Below are 21,526 nucleotides of genomic sequence, written 5' to 3'. Positions count from 1 at the left end.
TGTCTTACAATAGGTGGGTTAAGGTTTTCAAAGGTACAGTTCAAAAAGTTCAGTGTGAACAGCGCTTTGGACAGCTGGATTTGAGGGGTCTCTGTTTTCATCACTTCACGTTGTCGGTGAAGAACCTTTTTTAGGTTCTGATGGGCTCTCTCCACCACAGCTTGGCCTGTCGGGGAATAGGGGATGCCTGTTTTGTGTTCTATTCCCCATTGCTGCAGGAAGCTCTGAAGGTCTTTGGACTTGTACGCTGGGCCATTGTCTGTTTTGATGACCTTAGGGATTCCTAATGTGGAAAAGGCTTGCATGAAATGCTTCTTTACCTCACTGGCCTTCTCCCCTGTGTGGGCAGAAGCATAGATGGCACCAGAAAAGGTATCCACGGAGACGTGGACATATTTAAATCTGCCAAATGATGGGATGTGGGTTACATCTGTCTGCCACACTTCGCAGCTCTGCAAGCCCCTAGGGTTTGCACCTGCACTTAAGGTAGGTAGTGACTGATTTTGACAAGAAGGGCAGGTGGCTACGATGGCCTGGGCTTGTTTGTGCTTCAGATGGAATTGTCGGACCAAGGCAGGTGCATTCTGATGAAAAAATTGATGACTGATCTTTGCTTGTTGGAATACCTCTGGGAGCGGGGCCATCTTGGCTGTAGCCGCAAGGGCATCAGCTTTCCGGTTACCTTCTGCAATGAACCCCGGCAGGTCTGTGTGTGACCTAACATGCATCACATAAAATGGGTGTTCTCGGCCAGAAATAATTCTTACTAACTTAGAAAGTAATTCATATAAAGGAATGTTGGAAACTTCTTGCAACACAGCATTCTCTGCCCTAGACACTACACCTGCAACATAAGCTGAATCAGTAACCACATTTAAAGGCTCAGGAAACTTCTCAAAAGCTCTGACTACAGCGGCCAACTCAGCAATTTGGGGTGATCCTTCCACCTTGGCAATATCTGCTTCCCACTGTTGAGTTTGGGGATCTTTCCAAGTTACCACTGACTTGTGAGACGCACCAGACGCATCAGTAAAAACTGTCAGTGCTTTTAGAGGTGTCCTGCTCTGAATACTTGTCAGTGATAATGAAAACTGAACATCTGAATTGAAAATTTTGTGGGCCGGTCTGTGAATTGAAATTTGGCCTGTGTAGCTATCTAGGGCTAATTGCAAGGCTTCATTCTCTTGATAAAATTGCTCTAGCATTGCTTGAGACAAATGGCCTGATTTCAGGTTTAAGGAAATGTAAATGCAGTCAAAGTCACACCCTGCCAATTCTCTGATCCGTATCCTTGCTTTCCGGATCAATTCTGCCATCAGCTCTTGTGGCATTGTCATCCTTTTTGACCTGTTGTGACTGAGAAAAACCCACTCTATAATTAAGAGGGGATCTTTCTTGACCTGGTCCTTTTTCTTTGCCTGGACAGTTTCCCACTGAAAAATCATACCATGGAGATGTGGCAGTTTGCCTAAGATGATAAATTTGAAGGGGAGACCCTGCTGGCACCTGTGGGCCTGCCTAGTAGACATGATTTCCTGAACTTTCTCCAGTGCGGTTTTCGCTTCCTGGGTGAGGGTCCTAGGAGCACTAAGGTCATCTCCCCCTTTTAACAAATTGAAAAGGGGGGCTAGGTCTTCGGTGGAAATGCCTAGCCAAGGTCTCACCCAATTTAAGGATCCACAAAGTTGATGGAGATCCGCTAAGGTTTTGATATCATGTTTGATAGTCAATTTTTGCGGCACAATGGTCCGCTTTCCAATTTCAAGGCCCAGGTACTTCCAAGGTGGCATCTTTTGAATCTTTTCTTCTTGGAGCTCGAACCCTGCAGCAACCAATGCATTGATTGTCAGGTCAAGTGTGTGAGTAAGCATGTCATCACTTGGGGCACACACCAGGATGTCATCCATGTAGTGCAGGATGATGGAATCTCTTGCAGCTTCACGGACTGGAGACAACAAGGAAGAGACATACCTCTGGCAAATCACAGGGCTCACTTTCAGTCCCTGAGGGAGGACGGTCCAATGGTATCTCTTCATTGGGGCCTCCAGGTTAATGGTGGGAACCGAGAAGGCAAAACGCGGAGCATCGTCAGGATGTAGGGGAATGTGAAAAAAACAATCTTTGATGTCAATTACAGCTAAAGACCAATTTTGTGGAAGCATGCTTGGTGAGGGCATCCCTGGTTGTAGGGACCCCATGTCCTCAATAACGTTGTTGATTTGACGGAGGTCATGGAGTAGTCTCCACTTGTCTTTGTTTGGTTTTTTAATGACAAAGACAGGCGAATTCCACGGCGACGTGGTCTCCACAATGTGACCTTTTTCTAACTGCTCTTGTACAAGTTCTTCAAGCGCCTTTAATTTGGTTTTATTGAGCGGCCACTGAACTACCCTTATTGGAGTATCAGTTTTCCAAATCAATTTTTGGGCATGGCGCACCTCAGCGACCGCTCCCCGAAAAACCTGCGGGTTTTCTGGGATGTCAATTGTGGTTCCCCATTGAACCATTAAATCTCTGCCCCAGAGGGGCTCTGTGTAGTCTAAAACAAACGGGCGAATAGAAGCTATTTTGCCATTGGGTCCCTCAATTTGAACAACGTTTTTTGACTGTCTTGCCAATTGAATTCCCCCTACACCTTGCACGTGTCCTGCTACGTTTTGCAATTCCCAGTGTGATGGCCACTCTTTAGATGGAATAATCGTGACATCTGCTCCAGTATCTAAAAGTCCTTGTATGGACTTGTACTCGCCACCACGGTGCAACCCACATGATAGCTTGGGTTTTTCTTTTCCCAATACCTGAGTCCAGCAGACATTGGGAAGGAATTTACCTCTGAGGGTGTCTGCTTGCTCCTGGTCCCATGGAGGCTCAGGTACTGGGATGGCTTGGGCTATGATTTGGCCTTTGGGCAAGTACACAGGTGGATGAGTACAGTGAAGCCATATGACAAATTGTTTCGGGTCTGATGATATGAGACCCGGAGGAATAATAATTTCTTGGGGTGTGTGTTTTGTGTCCCCAAGGACGACATACTTACTGTGACGTTTCTGGCAAAGCTGTGTCCAAGTACCTGGTTGTTCAGGGTTAACAGATATGAAATGCCAGTTAGTGTCTCTGAGATGAAGAGGTTCAGTCAACGCCAGCCTGTAAGGATTATGGGAAGAGTCAGTGGTTAAAATTGGTCTGGGATTATTCCAAGGAAATGAATGTTCTGTTTTGTTCAAAGCCAGTGCCTCGCTTGGCACCGATACATCTTTTACACTAGATTTCTTTTCCCTCCCCTGTACTTGAATTGAGCCCACCCTATTTTTGTCATAGCGCTGGGGAAAGGAGCGCTCTTTACTCAGTTTTTTGAGAGGTGGTCCTTTGGGGAATTCTGGTTCTTAAGCATATTGTATTTAAAGTCTAAAAACTGCTTTTTCAGAGGGCAGTCCGGCATCCAATGCCCCAACTTCCCACAAAGATGGCAAGGTCTATTAGAGCTGGAGATTCTCTCTTGTGGCATCGTGACATGCTGGAGCTGGCTGGTAAATGGTGGCTCAGGGGTTTCCACTGCAGCAATCCTTCTCTGTGGTTTTGGTCTCTCGTCGTGGTCAGCGAGGGTGATGGTAACTTTCTTCTCACACACTTCAAGCATGGCCTGCAGCGTAGGCGTTGGGTCAAGAGGCAGGCTGAGGATAGCAGCTTTGCACTTCTCATTGGCATTTTCTTTAGCGATCTCGGTGAGGATTTCCATCCTGGCTCCTTCATTCTGAACTTGCAATTCAACAGCTTTTCTCAACCTTTCCACAAAACTCAAAAAGGACTCAAATGGAGATTGTGTTATTTTCAAATAATTTTCAATTGGAATACTAGGACGGAGCCCAAAGAAAGCTTTCTCAGCTGCTCTAGCACCTTCTCTGAAAGCCCTTGTGGGAATGCTTTCTGCCTGGATCACGCTATCTTCCCAACCTCCCTGTCCACAGAGATGATCGAGGGATAACATATTACCATAAACATCACGAGCAGTAGCTTCATCAGCCCACAGAGCTGGTAAAATTGCTCTCAATCCTTTTTGCCATGCAACTTCCCACAAAAGATATTCAGAAGAGGATAACAGGCAGGAAAAAAGGTGTTTTATATCAGCAGGGGTTAAAATGTGAGCAAATAATGTAGCTTTAAGGAGCCCTCTAAAATATTCACTTGATCTCCCAAAATCTTTTTGGGCTTTGGCTAGTTCTTTAACAGAATCAACAGAAAGGGGGCTATAATTTGGCTGGAATGCCCCGTTTAAATCAGGGATATATGAGACAGGGGCAGCAGAAAAGGACTGTCCTGTTTCCGGGTTCTGACTCCCAGCGACAGCGTCTCTTATCACACTGTCCTGAGCGCCGGAGGGCGGGCCGTGGGGGGGGCGGAGGGAGCCCGCGGCGGGCGGGCAGAGCTCTGAGGGGGCGGGGGCGGCCAGGGCCGGGGCGGGAGGGGCGGCCGGGGCCAGAGCGGGAGGGGCGGCCGGGGCCGGGGCAGGAGGAGCCGGAGGAGGGGCCGGGGGAGGAGACGGGGGAAGGGCGGGAGGGCGGGATTCGGGGGCGGGGTGCTCCGAGCAGAATGGGTTGTTGGGAGGGCGAAAGGGATTATGGGAAGGCGAGGAAACCACCCTTGCCACGTGGTGTCCGCCATTATGGTCCGGGGAAGTTACCGGGCGCGTCTCAGGGGTACCAAGGCGGGCACAAAGGTTGTGAGACACGGTATTATAACTTGTGGAAGCAGGGGGGAGGGTGGGATTTCGGGAATTCAGGGCAGAAGTGTCCGGGTTGGAGACAGGGGGCCTCGGGGGGGGAGCAGGGGTTTGTGCAGGGGCTGGGAGTGGGGAAAGGGGGGTGGGGGAGAGAGAACCGAACTCGGAGGGGGGTAGATCGGGTTTCTGGGGAACAGAGATATTGAAACTGTTGCCGGATGGCTGTTCTTGCGTCTTTAAATTAAATTTTACAACATTTCTTATCTGCAGGGCTAAAAAAGCAAATTTTGACGGAGATATGTCTCCTGCTTTCCCTGCCTTCAATAATTCACTACCAATTTTGTCCCAAAAAGCCAAATCACTGAGATTTTCAGTGGACACGTCAGGGAAGTGAAGGAAAAGCCATCTGACGAACTGTTTAACATCTGTTTTTGAAAATCGGATTTTTTCACTCTTAAGAATGTTTAAGAGATGGTAATAGACACCCTTGTGAGATACAGAAAGCCTAGCACCCATTTTGGCTCTGATTTTAAATTTGTATCTCAAATTTCAGCAACCCAGGTGGGGGGGGGAGGAGAAAAAAGCCTACAGCTGGCAGTCTGCCCACAATAGAGAGAAAAAAAAACTTCAGCCCTCCGCGGCGGGGCTGAGAACAAAGGGCAGGGAAACACCCCCTCCCAAAGAGGGGAAAAACAAGAGAAGGGTAAAACTTACCAATCCAACTGCAGGAGAGGGGAACGAAAAAGCCTGGGATGTTGATTTCCACCTGAAACTGACTTCTCGGGGTGCTTCGAAGCTCCCAGTTTCGTCCACAGGAGAGCAACTCACTAAAACGGAGTTTTTTCTTTCCTGAGGTAGCTTGCCGGCCGAAGGCTTATCGAACAGACTGAAAGAATGTCCGAGCCCCTTTCCGTGGGCTCCTGGAATGGTTCCAGAGCCCCACGGCTGGGCGCCAAGCTGTCCCAGTCTCTCTGCAAGCCTCTCAAGTCCCTGGGCCTTACCCGGGTCGGCAGAGAGTGGGGGGGGTGACCCCACCACGGCCGACTGCGGGGAGACACTCTCTGTGCCCCGAGGGTGCTGAGGGCACTCAGGCTGGTTGCCTTCGTTGCAGCAGAGACGACCGAGACGTCGGTGGAAGAGGAAAGGGGCCGACTCCCAGCAGGGGGTATTCCAAGGTTTTATTAAGGAGTCCCGAGCGAGCTCCTATACCTCAGGGGGTTCCTCCTGCCGAGAGCGCTGGGGGACGTTCGGAGCTTACATTTAAAGGGGGGAGGAAACTAACATAGATAAAATCCTACTGACCAATAGGTATCTCTGGGGGATGGGTGCTGGGGGGACAGACATACAAAACAGCGTATGGGGCAGGACTTGGGGGGTTGACCCTTGGCCCCTGGCTAATCACTCGACAACTTGGACCGAAACTTCTAGGTAGGGGGCTGGGATGTCGAGGTGACTGGCAGAGAGCCAGGGTGGGGGTTTTGGAGATCTTATCCCAGGAAAGGGATAACACAAAAGGAGGGGGGGGGGGGTATAGTCTGGGATAAACCATTTGGGAAAAACATGGGAATACAAAACCAACTACTTCAAGGTATTACAAAATATAAGAACGCACTACAACATACATTTGCTGTAACCATCCACATGCTGCTGATGTGCTGGGGTTTTTGACTTTTTTAATAAACTGTTTTCCAAATAAATGGTAAAATTCCCCATGGGCACAAGGGTATCAACAGAAGTTCTAAACATCTGCTGTTTCTCTGTAGACTGCACCATGTGGAACCTGGAATATCTGGTTCAGTGCTGTGCCTGTCTCCCAGTTATCCTCAAAACATCAGCTTTTCTTGGAGAACATTTGGTAAAAGCTCCCTTCATTGCTTTAAGCCAATTCCCATGAGGATATTACTGCTTCAGATCAATGTGAAATTATTCAGATTAGAGAAAAACAAAGTTGTCAACATTTGTGTACAGACCAAAACACTGCATTGCAATTATAAGTGTGGGACAAGGCAAATTCCAACAGCATGGAGTACATTGTCATTCTAATTTTTCCCCCAGCATTTCCAGCTTTAATAGAGTATTCTCTGGTCCAGAAGAGTAATCTCTTCTGTAAGAAAAATCATTAATGTTACTGAATTCAGTCCCCAGTTCTGTCTTACCTCAGCAGACAAGTGCTTGTCATGGAAGTACAAATCACAGCCGACACAATGGGATTTTTGTTCCCATTTCAACAGCTATATGTCAATATGGTGTGGTAAAAAAAAGGTGACAGCACAGGCTTTCTAATGATAAGGATATAAGGACTTATATTTAGGGAAAAAAATCGAGCCCAACAACTACATTTTGACTCATGTTTGCAAGTTTATAGAAAACATATCTGCTGTAAATTATAAACCAAACAGCCAGAGTTATGTGCAGCAGCTCCCTGACACTCTTCTGACGCTCTTCTGAGGCTCCCTGAATTACAAATTCTCTGCAGTTGCATTGTCTTCTGATTCAATTGCACAGATTAATGTGATCCATTCCTCTTATGTGCATCAGTTTTACTGCACTATATGTATGTCATGAGCATGGTTTGTGGTTGAAAAGGGGATTGTACTGCCACAGGATGAGAGTGAAAAAGCATAATTGAGAGACAAGTCATGAACATCCTTTATGATGGCCTACAAGCCATGCTAAGAGTCTCCCTTCACATTTATGTGTAAAGGGCACTTTAGAAGCAGTGTCTCACAAAATAAATTTAATTTTGACATTAGGATGCTGTTATAACATGCACAGCCTGTAGATGACATGAAGTGGTTGTTTGCCATATGTCTCAACTGAGAGAACAAACACAGCCTTGACTGGGAGGAAACATCAAAAACCAGGGCTTTTAGTGCTGGGCTGACTTTTGTACCCAGAGGAACAACATTTTTCCATCTAAGAGCTTTTCACCTTTGTTTGCAGTATGTTATTAATACATAAATGGTGACAAGAGGTTTTCACCCAGATTATACATGTGCAGAAATCCATACATGAAGCTGGAACATCTGTCTCCTGCAAATGTGGCCAGGAAAGGGAGAGAACCTGTGCACAAATGAACCTCACACCTGCATTGAAGAAAGGCACCTTCTACCTGTCCTTCCACCCATCTGTTCCTCACCCAAGGAGTCCTTTTTGTGCTGCTTTCAGTGCCTGTGGAAACAGAAAAACTAAAGAAAGAGTAATGACTTCCATGTGAAATTTCCTTCCAGGGAACTAACTGCAAGTTGCAGCGGTTATTAATACCAGTATCTCAAGTCTAATCAGGGAAAATTAGGAACAAACATTTACTTTGCATTCTCCAATTTGTGTTTGGGCTAGAAAACAAGAACTCTTTTTCTCTTTTTGGTACTGACTTTCATTTTCTTGATGTTGTTGTTTGTTTAAAGAAAATAATGGGAAAAGGAAATCCATCTGGGGAAAGAGAAAAGGTCTCTTGTCACCTGGGATATGGAGAATGAAAGGTGAAGTGCAGGGTGAGAAATGGGCAGAGGGAGCTCCCCTGCCTGAGATGGAGCCTCTGCAGGGTGTGAGTGGGGTGTGGGCTGTTGCTTTCTCAGCTCTGGGGCTGGGAGCTCCCCTTGTGGGCAGAGCTTCACCCCGACTGTTCCTGCTTCTGGTGTTCAGTGCCAGATGGGCCAGTCTGTTCCATTTCCTGCACTGGTGGGGGAATTCTCTTTGCTTGAATCAGGCCTTTTGACAGTTATTGTAAAACTGGGAGAAACTCAGTACAAAGTTTTGAAGTTATCCATTTCCCCATCCAAAGTGGTTTTGGGCAGCAGGGTTCAGTGCTTTCATTCAAGCAGCAGTTTTGTGTTACAGGTGGAAAACAAAATGGTGGAAGTACAATTTCCTGCAGGATTCTGCTGAACTTTGAACATGACTGAGAGGACAAATTGTGATAATGTTATTCTTGCCAAATGTTACTTGCTCCACACCATAAGATGCTGTTTAATGCCAGCAAACGCTTCCTGTTCTGGTCCAGCACTGATTGACATGCTCTGTCTGAAAGTCAGGTGGAGAAAACCTATGCACATATCCTTCCATGAAATAGTTAACTGCCTTGTAATCAATAATCTATTCCCTGTTGCTGTCTGTAGAATAGAGATATATTTTAAGTAGAATTCACCTTTAGCTTTTATTTTGCTAATTTTTTATACTTCTATGTTTCATACACCATCCTTATTGACTGAGCAAGATCAGCAGTGCAGATATTTAGCAAGTTTCCCTTCCAACAGTGTTTTATTTTTGTTGAGGAGTTTTTAGTTTGCAATCATCAGTCTGTAATTCTGATAAGCTGCGTCAAAGGCTCCCTGTGCCAGATCCTGTCTTTGTGACATTTTTGGAACTCCAGAAATAATAGTGAGGAGTTAAAAATGCAATCCAACAAGACATTGCACCAGGCAGCTACCTAGAGAGACTGCAGGAAGTAATAGCCTTTATCAAACTTGAGAGAAACTAGCAGCTGACTGTGCTTTGCTTAATGCCAGCAGTTATGTGTATTGTTGTGGTGGAACAGCTCTGACAAGGCACTCAGAGGCCCAAACAGCCTCGTTATGTGCAAATCGGACTCTGTTACTGCTGAGGGCTCCATTGATTTATTAGTGCAGCATTGCCTCACACTTGCTTTATTCTTTGGACATGTTTCCAGAGGGTTTAGTTTCACAGTCTCTTGGGCATCACATTTTGTTGACTGGCCATCATCTAAACTTGGCCAAGAGCAATCAGATGAGCTTTTCTCCCAAGCTCTGTAAGCCACATCTGTTCTCAATAATTGACAGTGCAGAAATCCTCCCCCAAACTCCTCCTTGGGGCACACTGTATCCTCACTTGCCCTGCACATCCATCCCTTCCTAGGCTCTGCGCAGCAGTCACCTGCCTTGTATGCACTGTTCCAGCAAACTTCCAGGGCTGGGGAAGAGGAGATGTGGTTTGGGAGAAAGAGGTGGCATCACCAGCAGCGGGAAAGGAAGGCTGAGTATCAGGGAGCATTTGGCAGGACTTAGAGGATGCACCTCTGACAGCACAGCCCCACGGCAGCTGCCCTGTTCTTCCCGTGCAAGCCAAGGCATTTGGATCCCAGCAGGTCCCATTTTCTATTCAGTGTTTGTGCCACTGCAGAGTTCCTGTCCCTGAACATGACATCAGATGGAACTGAGTGATCCAATCCCATTTTCTGTTTTGTACCAGCTTGAGAATCAACCTAAGGAGAAGGGGGTGGGTTACAGGAGAGCAGACAAGGCCCTGGCTCTGTGTGAGCACTGCCCAGCAACACTGAAAACATCCCAAATTTTCAGCGCTGTTTCCAGCACAAATCCAAACCACAGCCCCATACCATCTGCTGGGGAAGACAGGGGAGCTGCCCCAGCCCAAAGCAGCACACTGAGGTGTTTGCATTGTCTTCTGCTGCTTTTATTAATGGATTTTTATGTGAGAGTGGGATGGCTGAAAAGCAGCTGCTGCAGTGGCTACGTACATTTGGAAAACTCTTCTTGCAATGTGTGGTGTGACCCGTGTGCTACTGTGTGTCCAAATGGATTTAGTGTATCCTAGAGGAACAAAAGGACAAAGAAGATGGGATTGCTAAGGGAGACATTAGATTTCATTTCACACTGGTAATAGTTTAGAGATGTGTGCTGAGCAAAATGGGATTCAATTCTGGGGCACTTTTCTTTTTTATTGCTGCTAAGTGATGTCAGCATCCAGTCTAAAGTGATATTGAGAGTGTTCCATGGAACGGGGATGGAATCAGGGAGTGCTGGAGGCTCAGAGGAGGCCACACATCTCTGGCTGACTGGAGGGAGCCTTTGGGAGCCATCCCAGCTGCCCTCAGCAGGTGTTATTTACCCTGGAGGTGCTGGTGAGCACCTTGCAGTGTGAGGTCCTGCTGGGGTTAGAGAGTGACCTGCCAGATGGCATTTGGACATCAATTGATGCCACGTGGTTGTGGCTTTGGCCGTGAACTTCCCGCTCTCAGGAGCATTTATGGCTAAAAGTGATTGCCCAGCTGGTGCTGCCTGACAGACAAATCATAACTGGGAAATGCTTTAAGCCCTGTAACCTTTCAATTTGTGGCTTTTGGAAGCCAGTGAGGATTGCTACACAAACAGGGAGCCATCCCTGCAGTCCACAAGGTGATGGTCACAAATATTGTGCTTCTCATGAACGTGTGTCCTGCTGCTGATGGACCCACAACTACAGAAGGTGAGTGTTGTCATTTGTTCTGCATAATCCTGCATTGTCATGGTCAGAGTCATTTCTCAGTTTCTTGAGTTTTAACTTAAATGGTCATAATTTGCTTTGTGTAACAATATCCAGTGTAGGATCCTAAATCACATGATGGCAGGAGGAGGAGCCTGAGGGGCACAGGTAGAACTGTTGAGAATCTGTGGTTTGGCTTCTGCAGGTTTTGGGCAAAGAACTGAGGAAGTATGAAATGAGGGCAATACAGAAAAATACATCAGACAAAGGCAGTGGCTCAGTAGGCACACACATTAGCGAGGGTTTCACAAATCTGTTTTTGTTTTCTGTGTAACAGGGTTACAATAGAAAAACAAGTCTCTGTTCTGCAAGAAGAGGCTCAGGAGCTACACTGTATTGTCCTTGCTATGCTTTTGGAATCCTCTGTATTTCTAGGCATCATCTCATTTTCTCTAACAAAACACTGAGTTGCTGTTAAAGTGCTGTGAAATTTTAAAACCGTCCAAACTTGGAGACGATTGTAAATTCTTAAATTCCTTATTTTTCAAGATGCAGAACGCATTTGAGGAATGTGTGTTCCTGGTATTATTATTTTTAATTTTTTCTTGGCAACTGAATTTTCTGCTGCAGAGAATAATGAAGCGAGATGCGTTTGCTGGATCCAAGTTTAGTTTAAGAAATCACAATGGCAATTTACTATGTTTTACCCTTACATGAAGATTTTCACTGTTTACCATAACTGGATTAGATTCTAGTTATGTGCAGAAGTGACTGGAAAATAAACTGGCACCCTGATTTGCATTCATTCTGCACCAGTGGTTCCCCTGTCAGATTGGCTCAGTGTGGAAGATTTGGCCAAGAGCTGGGTTTGTGTATTACCTGTTTCTGCAGGCTAAAGCTTCAAGTGTGTGTTGGCCCAAATCCCTGACATGTATGAGCAGTGACATTCTGTTCCCAGGGAATGGGAATACTGGAATTACAATGCACTCAGCTCTCAGTGTAGGAGAGGGCTGGGGGAAGGTTTGTGCCACACAGGCAGGAGCCCTCGTTTTTAGAGTGTGAAAAGAGTTGCTGTGGGCAAGGTGATCACAGCCTGGGACTTGCAGGCAGCTTCCTGCTCCCATTCCTGCCCTCCAAGGCAGAGGGGTCGGCTTTGGGGATGTGTTATCAGGCAGCAAAAGGGTTTGCTGTTAGTAGCACGTGGGTGTGCTGAAATCTTCCCTTCCAGCTGAGGGTGTGTGATTTCAGGGGCCAACGTTAATTTATCTGTCTTCTTACACTGTTTGCTCCTCACAGGTTTTGTATATAGGTGGACAACTGTAACAATGAAATGCTGCTGTGTGCTTATAAAATATGCACTAATACTGAAATGTTCTATGCTAAGAAAATATTGTCTTTCTGTACTTACTTTCCATCCTTATTTTCCCTTATTTTTCCATTGTCATGCAAAACGTCTCTCGTCAGGCTGAATGCCTGGCTCCCATTCTGGGGTGCTTTTATTCTTTGCTGACTCCTAGGCAGAGCCCAGTCCTGTTCATTACAGGACATGGATTTTCCTCATGTGCTGAGTTAAGTATTTGTTTCACCAGCCCTTGTTCACTCTGGTGTTAGACACATTGTTAGTAGAGAATGTAAGTCACCTTTTACTCTGCTGTTCACTATGGCCATCCCTGAGCTGTTGCAGTCAAACCCCATCTCCTGATGTACAGGCCAACACTAAAACCTCACCCTCAGATTGGTGTTGATATTATTGCAAATTTGTATTTGTAATTGTGATTGTTCTCTTTCTGTGTGATAGAGGAAGGGACTCCGAGGTAGATTTAGTTCAAAATGTCTCAGCTTGAGCTAGGCAGATTTGTTAAAACCAGAATGAGTAAAATTGGATATAAGGCTGTGCTGTCACAGATGGAAATGTTTGAAGCCTTTACTACAGCAGCTGCCTCACTTTGCATGTTGAGCTTCTTGGATGCACGTTCACAGCCCTAAAGCTTGGACTCTCTGGACAGAAACAGAGGACTTTGAGCCACATGCTGATGTCCCAGTCCTGATCATCTCCTGGTGCAGTCTGCAGTTGGTAGTGAGCTGTGCAATCTCTGGGAACCTGTGCTGGTGAGACTTGGCAGTAAAATCCATGAGAAATCAGGTGGTGTAAGGGAATTAACAGCCAGCTCTGTCTGTGTCACACTGAGGGTCCAGCCCCTCACTCCTTTCACCAGGGGAAAGTTTCCAAGGCCTCACACCAGGTCTCAGCTCTGTCCTGTGTCCCTGGGTGCTGATGTGCAGCAGTGCCTTGATTTGTGCTGGTGTCACATTGCTCAAGCAAGGTGGCTTTGGTGTGCTCAGTTATGGATTTGGGCTAAAGCTGCTTCTGTCAGTGCTCTGAGTGATATGACACAGCTCAGGGCTGATTCCAAATAACAATTTGTCTCCATCCCTACTGAGCTTTCACAGGCACTGGGGACACAGAGGGGCTCATTAAACTCCAGAGGTTGCCCAGGTTTTCACCTGTTCAGGTACATCTGTCTTGTATTCAGTAGAAGGGGTTGAAAAATGCTTAATGGTCATTCAGAAAGATCTTCCATCAAGAGAAAAAATACATCTCAGTTTACTTTAAAATTCAGCTTGTTATGGTTCATCTCCTAGAAGCTGCCAGTGAGCTGTGGTTTGCATACAGCCCTGAGCAGCTGCACATCTCCTTACCATGGTGTTTAATTACCATGTGTGCAGCAGCTCTTGGGCCTCTCCATGCAGACACAAAATGGTGTTCATTGTGTAGGGAGTGCACAGGCACTGTGTGATACCATTAGCAGTAAAATGAACATGGCTCAGGACCTGAACAGATTGGTAAAAACTAAACAAAAACCCAACCAAAACTCAAACTGGTAAATACTATGGTAATGATGTTTTGGTACTATCTGATGGCCAAGTGACAGCTTTCAGAGATCCCAAAGGTCTCAGTTGCTGACTGACAGCGACATGTTGGTGCTAATAAGGTAATGATGATGCCAATGGAAGATGAAGTGATGGGGACACACAAAGCCAGGGACATGCAAAAGGACACCTGGAAGGGCTTTCTTAAGTGGTAGGACACTTCAGTGAGTGGAAAAAATGCCTCTCCTTGTTCTCATTTCTGTTCTTTGGGTTTTTTGTGTGTTCTTTAAATATATGGTAATTCTTTTATCCCTTTTGTGTTTTATTTAATCTCACAGTATCAGTGTTGCAGCTGCTTTAAGCAGAGAACATTCCAGTGACCCGTTTCAGAGAGAAAGTGTTTTAAATTTTCTAAGTCTTTCCTACTATAACTTTTCCCATTAAATACCTGACACCCAGAGATAACCTGCACCCACTTTAGTCTGGTATCAGGGCTCTTTGCTTGCTACTGCTCTTATGCAGTAAGCTGTGCTTGAGCAAAATTTTATTTAGTCATGCTGATCCTCCTAAAATTTCCAGTAAAGCAGAATATTGCAATGAAATAAAACTAAAAAATGGCTAATTTCAATATGCTGTGCCTTTACCTGGGGATAACTACCACATTATAACCTCCCTGGCTCGAACCATTGCCAGGAGGTAACAAATGGACCAAATAAAAGCTGTTGCAGAGGTGTGCTCATGGTCTAGAAGTCTGGGCTAGGTTTCTCTAGATAGAGCACAGTTTGATGTTTCTGTAATTATATTTCAGTCACATGTATAAAATCAATCCTGCAGACTTGAAATTACTTGCTGCTTTTGGTTCATCACGTAGGGGCACATTTTAATTCTCCAGGATGGTTAATAGCTTCATGCATTCATTGTTTGAGTAATTCCTTAAATCCTCAATGCTTACATGAGACACTTTAGTGGCTTATGTTTTCTTTTATTGAAATATGTTGCAGGAAATACCTTGGAGCTACTTCATTAAGTTCCATTGTAAAATGCTGTGTGCCTCAGGAAGAAATGCTCATCCATCTGTAATTGTTGCTCTTAAAGGCAGACCTTAACTCTGTGCTTGAAAACCTGGAGGAAGTCTCTCTCCACTTCATGAGAGATGACAAGAGGTGCTCCTGTGCTGCTGCTGCTGAAGCCAGTGAAAAAGGTTCCCTTCCTCAGGGGTCAGTGGAGTACCAGGATTACAATGAAGTCAGTTAAGGAAATGTTGATTCATTGGCGTTTTCACCTCAGGTTGGGATAATGCTACTCACAGGCTGGGTGAAACAAAAATCCCCTTTTCCCCCCAGGAATTAGAATTTTCTTCTTATTATTTTGAGTATACAGAGATGGAAGTGCAGAGTGAAGAGCTGAGATCCAAATGGGACTCCAAGGAGTGTGGAAGCTGTTTGGGAAAAGCTGTTTGAAATGGCCCTGTGGGTTTATGATGAATAGAATTGCTTTCCCTGGTGGTGGTTGGGTTTGATTCCTTTTGCTACATCTGGTTTAGTGTAATACATTTGATGGTGATGCTGGGTGATGCACCCCAGTGAAAATGGACTGATTTTTAAAAAAATGGCAAAGCCCAGTTTTTTTAAATGTCCTTACACTGTTTTTACATACATGCTTGTGACTTAATTGCTGTAAGCTGCTGCACATCCTGCTGATGTAGCTTAAGGAGCCATGTAAAGCTGGTGCAAAGGTTCAAGACGTCCTTCTGGAGTAAAGAAGGAATTAAAGGTTTTTATAAGTTAAATTCCTCAGGATTTATGTCAGCTTGTTGCCTATGCACTGCTGACACCTCACCTAAAGTATCTGTTGAGTTCACATTTAAGGGCCTGTGCCACTAAAGGACTGAGCTCAGTGGGTCACATGGTGCACATTGGGGCATTTAAAGACTTTTCACAGCTGAAGAAAAAACACAAAGAGCAGCTTAATGCCTGTTTAAAAACCGTTAAACCTGCAGAAATTCCTAAAGTACAAAATGGAAAACATCCCTGCTTGGTGTGCACCTAAGGGAGCTGTGTGATGGAACATTTCCAGCCGGGAAGGGAAGGGAAGGGAGGCAGTGTGAGCAGGGGAGAGCACAGAGGACAGCAGTGATGGTCATTGGGGGAGAGGGGATTACAGCAACTGCTGATGCCCTCTGTGCTTTCTGGTATGTGAATGGAAATGTCTCCATGGATTCTCCCAGACTGTGGCACTCAGAAGCACTGCCCAGTACCTCCCCTTGCACAGAGTTTATCTCAATCCCATTATTTATTTCACTCTTGAAAATAGGCTTTATATGATGCTGCTTAAAGAAATGGAAGAGTGTCATAAAAAGCAGGAGTGGAACAGCAGTGGCTTCCTCTGCTGAAGAAGGAGTTGTGGAACCTGGGCATTGCACAAACCTCCTCAGCAACAGGGGCAGGTAGATCAGGATTTAAAAGGCTGGCAGTGAACACTCCATATCACTACATCTTGTCCTAATTATTTGCTGTAAGACTTTATTTCAGTTCTCAGCTCACAGGATAATAAACAAGGCCTGTGCACCTTGGTGCTCAACTTGGTGCTCCCTGAGGATTAGGATTTAAACCACATGAAGTTATTTTGTTTGTTTGTATTTTTAATCTGCACTGGGTACTGCTATTGGTACTCAGGTTTGTTTCTTTTCTTTGTGGGTTTGTTTGTTTGCTCTCTAGTGCCTTTAATATCTCCCACTTGATTCATTGTTGAAGCCCTCCCCAGTTCATGAGCACAGCAGCTCCCAGCTCCCAGATGAACTGGGATGAGGTTGCAGAGTCAGCTGGCAGGGGGAGGAGAGGACTCGTGTCTGGCAGCAGCACTTTGGAGTCACTCGGGCTCAAGGTGGGCAGGACCCAGCCTTTGTCACCTGCTTTGTTCTCCTGTCCTCTGCTGCTCCAGGAGAGCCAGTGGGGGCTGGTTGGATGGAGCTATTACTGTCACTGTGTGTTTGTGGGGCTGTTTGCACTTTGTGGGGCAGCTGCAGAGGTTTATGCAGTGATCCTTGGAGCTGTCTTCAGCCAGGAGAAGGTTTCCCACAGGAGGCTGTGCCCAGGTGCTCTGAGCACACTCTGCTTGCCCAGGGTCATGAGGGGGCAAATGTCCCTTTGCTGTCCCACTGGCCACATGCCAAGGCAGGCCAGGCCAGTGCACACACACAGGCACCTCAGGGTGATGTCAAGGATGGAACTGGTTGTGCAGATGTTTGATGGGAAGCAGTCAGTGCTCGGTGCCAAACCCACAGGGATTCAGAGCATGGGCAGGAGGGAAAGGCCTGGTGAAGCAGCAGGAGTGGCTTTGGCTGCCAGCACAAACCCAGATAAATGCCACGTTACCTTTGGGGCCAGCTGCCTGTGCAGTCCCTGGCAGGGCTGTAACATTCATGCATGCTCACAGTTTAGGGTCATATGGCTTTTCTTTTTTGGGCTTTTTTTCCTTAACCTTGCTGTTCAAGACAAACTGTAGCAAAATGAGACAGCATTTTGATTGCTAATCAGACCTACCACACTTCAATGCTCTGGAGTGGTTTTTTCATCGCCTAATTTTCAGCTCTCAGTAGCATTTATGACCCACTTTGCCACCTCTTGAAATCCCAGCTTCTGAAACAGAGCGCCCACTGTAAGAGGCTGTCAGCAGCCTCAGCAGCTCTGAACTCCTGTTTCTCAGCACCTCAACAATATTTTTTGTCCCTGGATCCCAGGAAACTCTGTTGGATCGTGACTGCTCTTTGTCCTTTCCTGATTATACTAAAATTTCAAGGGTAACATTGAAAAAGCCCTAGAAATTATTGATTTGATTCCCTCCTTAGTTTAATGGGCTCCAACTACTAATTGCCTTTGAAAAACCTAGCCTAAGCTACTAATTTTTTTATATCCTCCTTTATTTTATCAACAAATTTAATTAAACTGACCACAAAAGAACCCAAAAATATGAGTACAAAAGTTATTGAATTTTTGAGAGATATGAATGTGCTAATTAGCTTTCAATTCAGCATACATCTCTACTGTTTTTTTATTAAAAGTAAAGAATTATAAAAGTGCCACTTGTCAAAGAATAAATAATAAAGCTTTCAGTATATTGAGACAATATTGGTAAATCTTACTGATATGCTGTTTATAAAAAAAATCCAGTGCTGAAATTCTAATGAGATTCTGCACTCTTGAGTCTCCCTCTAGTTTTGAGAACAAGGCAATTTATAGTCTTTCCCAGAGCAATTGAAATTGTTTCTTTTCCATTGTATGGTTTTGCACTAATGTTTCAAGTTCTGCTTTCGTGGGCCTCCTTTCTCCTTGTTCCTTATTGAAGTGCTAAGGATCATTTGAGTCGAACCCATTAACTCTGCCATGGTTTTCAATCAAGACCTTTGCAAAATGCCCAGTTCCACAATGGCTTTAATGGAAAATATAGATTGCTTCATATTTGATTTAGATCTCACCCCTGAGCTTGTTTGCTTTTTTCTCCCCTCAGGTTATCAAGCTTTGCCATGATTTTTCTCAGTCTTTTCTTAGCATAAGCATGCAAGCTGGACACTTGCTCTGCCTCTAATTATTTCTGCCCTGCACTGAAAGTCATTAATGTTATTTCTGGTGATTGCAGCTGAAAATGAAAACATTCAGTGGAAAATCCAGGGTCTGCTGGAGTTAAGGAAAAACTCCTCTTGAGTGAACATTTTTTCCTACCCATCTGGGCATGCAGGTCAAAATATAATTAATAATTAGATCCTGGGTTTGTCTCCAGCCCATCTCTATTGGAAACATTGATAATCTCTAATGGAAATAGTAACAGTAGCTAAACCACGAGCGTGTACCATACATGAGCAAGGGACAGGTTGGTTTGGAGGGGCAGGATGGGCTTTTCCTGCAGAAGAGGTAATTGCTGCTTGTGTCCCTTGCAGGTGTTTCACTGCTGGAAGGAAGGATACACAGAATCCAGAGGCAGGAGGTGCCTGTGGAGATGGGATTGCTCTCCCAAAGAGATTTGGCTGCTCCTGCAGGTGGAAGGAAGCTTTGCCCTTCTCCAACCACCTGACAGCATCTGGAAGAGTGAAGGTAATGGGCTCGAGGTTTTTCCCCAGGCTTGTGCAGAATGTGACAAACACTGAGCCTGCGTCCCTGGGGCCTTTGTGACCATGGGAACAGTGTCCCTTGTGTCCCAGCTGTGTCCCAGAGCTGTACCGCCAACAGGCCTGCACAGCAATGGGCAGGGCTGGAGATGAGGCTGATCCAGGGATCTGTTTCACGTGTGGTGAGATTTGGGAATGCAGTTTTTGTGTGTCATTTATGGAAGTGTGGTTTTTACTCACTGAGAATGGACTCCCAGCTTCAGCAGCTCTAATGCACAGCTGCACTTCTCAGCCTGCCTGCATCCCAACACAAAGCTTGCACATTTTAGAGACTGAGAAGAGGGGGGATAGGAAATATTGTCTACTATAAGAGAATTGAAGAGGAAAAGAAGAAGAAAATAATCTAATGTGGCTCAGGGCTCCCTCATGTTTTACAGAAGGCTTCTTCCATAGGCTCTCCTTGTGATTCTTTGCTTCATTTTGGCCTCCTGTGTTTGTCAGTCACCTTTTAAATTTTGGCCTGAGAGCCTCCTCAGTGCAGAATGGATAATGGACAATGCTCAGAAGGATGGTAACTGGAGACAGACTCAGTAGGAAAGCCCTCGTTCCATCACTTCCTAGTTTGTGCTGGATGGGGATTTTTATTGTATTTCTCTTTTTGCTCATACCATATTTCAGAGACATGGCCAGCTTAGCTTCTTGGGTTTTCAGCAATGTGGGCTGTTGGTTTTGTTGGTTTCTTTCATTTCCCTGGTGAAAAATCTGATGTCACCAGTGCACTCAGAGTGTACACAAACCTTGAGAGAAAAGAGCAAATTTGTTTATGGAAGAACATCTCCATGTTACTTCTGGTGGCAGGGAAGGTGTAAAGGCAGAAAATTATTCAAACCCCCTGTGTCCTTCCTGACTGCAAAGTGATTTTTTAGGAATATGGAGCACAATGAGCCGATAGACTCACTAGATGGCTTTTTCTTTTTCTGGTTTATTTAACCATTTCCATTTAACCCTGTTTGCAAGGCTCAAGTCTCCCCAGCTTCTCCAAAGTGAGCCTATGGGCAGTAATGGATATCACAACTGTGTCTTAATATCCAGCTGCTCTTTGTGTGCCAGTGGGGAATGGCTGCAGGGCTGGCTGGGGTACCCTGGGTGAACCTGCTGCTCGCACAGAAATATTTCTGAGTAATGGCAGTCAGTGGCCATTTAATGTGGGCAGTTGCTGATCCTTGGCACAGATTGTTGGGAAGGTGGGATAGCCGAGAGAAAGCAGATGGAATTAATGTTCAGAGGGGAGGAAAGCGAGCTCACTCTTTCTCCTCTGCCTCTATAGATGGAGGACTGGTGTCACAAAAGCTCCATGTGGCTTTAAGATCCTTGAGAATGGCAGGAACAGGGAGACTGAGTGACTGGAACAGAGTGTGGATGCAGCTCTTCCATCCCTGCCCTCAGTGAATGAAATTCTCTGCTCTCTGCATTCCAACCTGACAGAGCCTTTTCCTTTCAGCCTGGATGGTTTCACCTCTGTGCCAGGCAGCAGCCCCAGTGCTGAGGCACAGATAACTGGAGCAAATCACTGCAAACCCTCCTGGAAGCTCTGCATTATGCATGCACCAGCTCTAAAAATGGACAATTAGAAAGACACCTCTTTTAGAAAGTGCTCTTGTAGTCAGTACAACAAAGTGATTTCTTCAGGTTCCAGTGCAGAATGGGTGGCTACACAGCATATGCACAGATTTCTGGAGACACAATACAAGGGGGATGGCAATAATAACCTTTTTCTGTCACCAGAGAGCCTGCAGAAAGATTCCAGCAGCATTTTGCACAGTATGATAAAAAATGTGTGAAACCCTCAGCATCAGTGGAGGTTCAAAGTGAAACAGAATCAAGCAGAGTAAGGTATCCATAAAGAACAGAAATAGCTGAATGATATTAAGGAAGCCAAGATAACTGGAAATATTAACAGCACCATAGCTTATAGAGTCTGCTTCTGCTAAAGGCAATCTTTAGCACCCAGGGTCTCCATCCAGTCTGAAAAGACTGGAATGACCAAAATAGGAAAAGTTTGGGTTTACAATGATAATTTGAAGTCAAGACACTTGAACTCTGACCTCTCCATACAAAGAGAGGCTTCCAGTCTCTGCCAGCACCCCAGTGCTGAAGGATGCCTGGCTGCCTGTGGTACAGTGAGCCACAGGATGGGGACTGTCTGTGGGAAGGCAGGAAGGGATCTCCTGGGAAGACTCCCCCTTTAGGGAGCCTGGGACCTGCAGCAGCTGGCCCTGGCGAGGTTTGTGAGACACTTCCCATCCCTAGGGGACAAAAGGCACAGGCCCAGAGCCCTCCCAAAGCCACTCAGTCCAAAATGGAGTGGTGGATGAAGTCTGCCTGAGGTATCCATGGATATCTAAAATCAAACCCCAAAGGTTTTGTGTTCAACTGTTACATCTCCATAGGATCTGTGTTCTGGAGACTTTTCCTGTGGAAATCTCCTGCTTTTATCTGAGGCTGAAACCAGCTGAGACAAAAGTATTTATTTTGGAGGGGTGCTTTTTGTGTTTTTACCATTTACAGCTACACGTTAGTCCTCAAAAGCAGAGGTCAGAGGGTTGTGTTCATTAAAA

The 21,526-nt window shown here is 45.6% G+C and overlaps 1 long non-coding RNA gene across 1 annotated transcript in view; it reads left to right on the top strand.

Moving 5' to 3' along the window:
• LOC139592577 (uncharacterized) overlaps positions 1 to 21,526 on the top strand; it is a 62,325-nt gene that overhangs the window by 15,623 nt on the left and 25,176 nt on the right. The window contains exon 6 of the long non-coding RNA XR_011680043.1: positions 18,741 to 18,894. This is a non-coding gene — a long non-coding RNA (uncharacterized lncRNA). The remainder of the gene's footprint in view (positions 1 to 18,740; positions 18,895 to 21,526) is intronic.

This window comes from Agelaius tricolor, unplaced genomic scaffold, assembly GCF_023055355.1.
Source record: "Agelaius tricolor isolate 1412-34295 unplaced genomic scaffold, bAgeTri1.0.p SCAF_8, whole genome shotgun sequence".
NCBI lineage: Eukaryota > Metazoa > Chordata > Aves > Passeriformes > Icteridae > Agelaius > Agelaius tricolor.
Note: the sequence above shows the minus strand (reverse complement) of the source record. Positions and strands in the feature narration are given on the sequence as shown.